Source organism: Echinops telfairi, unplaced genomic scaffold, assembly GCF_000313985.2.
Source record: "Echinops telfairi isolate 266 unplaced genomic scaffold, ASM31398v2 ScPeMD7_7467;HRSCAF=8505_0, whole genome shotgun sequence".
NCBI classification, from domain to species: domain Eukaryota; kingdom Metazoa; phylum Chordata; class Mammalia; order Afrosoricida; family Tenrecidae; genus Echinops; species Echinops telfairi.
This window is the reverse complement of record NW_022111367.1, coordinates 11025344-11026513: the sequence shown is the minus strand read 5'-3', so window position 1 is coordinate 11026513 and position 1170 is coordinate 11025344.

Here is a 1170-nt window from a genome sequence, read left to right as displayed (position 1 = left end):
TGGTTTGCTTCTTCCATGTGGGCTTTGTTGTTTCTTAGCTAGATGGCTGCCTGTTTATCTTCAAGCCTTTAAGACCCCAGACACTATATCTTTTGTTAGCCAGGCACCATCAGCTTTCTTCACCACTTTTGCTTATGCATCCACTTTGTCCTCAGCAATTGAGTCAGACAGGCTGGTGTGCTTCTTTCTTGTGGGTTTTGTTGTTTCTCAGCTAGATGGCTGCTTGTTTATCTTCAGGCCTATAAGACTTCAGATGCTATATCTTTTCGTAGTCGGGCACCATCAGCTCTCTTCACCACATTTGCTTGTGCACTCATTGTCTTCAGTGATGGTGCCAGGAAGGTGAGCATCTCAGACTGCCAAATTGTTAGAACAAAGTGTTTTTGTGTTGAGGGAGTACTTGAGCAGGGGCCCACTGTCCATCTGTTGTCTTAATACTAAACCTGTAAATATATGTACATAGATCTATTTCCCCCTCATTGTATATAAATATATTTACATAGGTATATGCCTGTATTTAAATTTCTATGACTACCCTTTGCCTCCTAGTTCTTTCCTCTATTTCTTTGTATTTTCCTCTTGTCCCACTATCATGTTCAGCCTTCATTTGGGTTTTAGGAATTCCTCTCGGTTACATTAAGCTTGATCCAGTCCTGCCAGACCTCTTACACCCTCCTTGCCACTGATTTTGGATCACTGGTTGTTCCCTTGTCCCTGGATTTATTAATGCCCACTTCCTTTCCCCCTGCTTCCCCTTCTCCCATGTACCCCTAGAACTGTCATCCCATTGTTCTCTCTTCTGGCTTATTTATCCCGCCTATCCCTTCCAGGTAGACATGCTATGTACCATCACAAGACTGAGTACAATGAAGCAACAATAGAAAGTAAAACAATAGCTACAAAACCAACAACAATAATAACACACACAAAAAAAACAAAACCCCCAAAAAAACGTATAAATAGTTCAGGGTTTACTTGGTTTTAAGAAATAGAAACGCCCTTACATTACCTCATGGAAAGGGATGCTTATTACAAGAATAGATTTGAAATGAATGTCAGATTGAAGAAACACACTAGCCTCATGTGACCACGAGGTGTAGAAGGGACCAGCTATCAGCCATCAAAGAACAAAAAAATCACATCAATGTGTGCCCACCTTCCTGATATGAT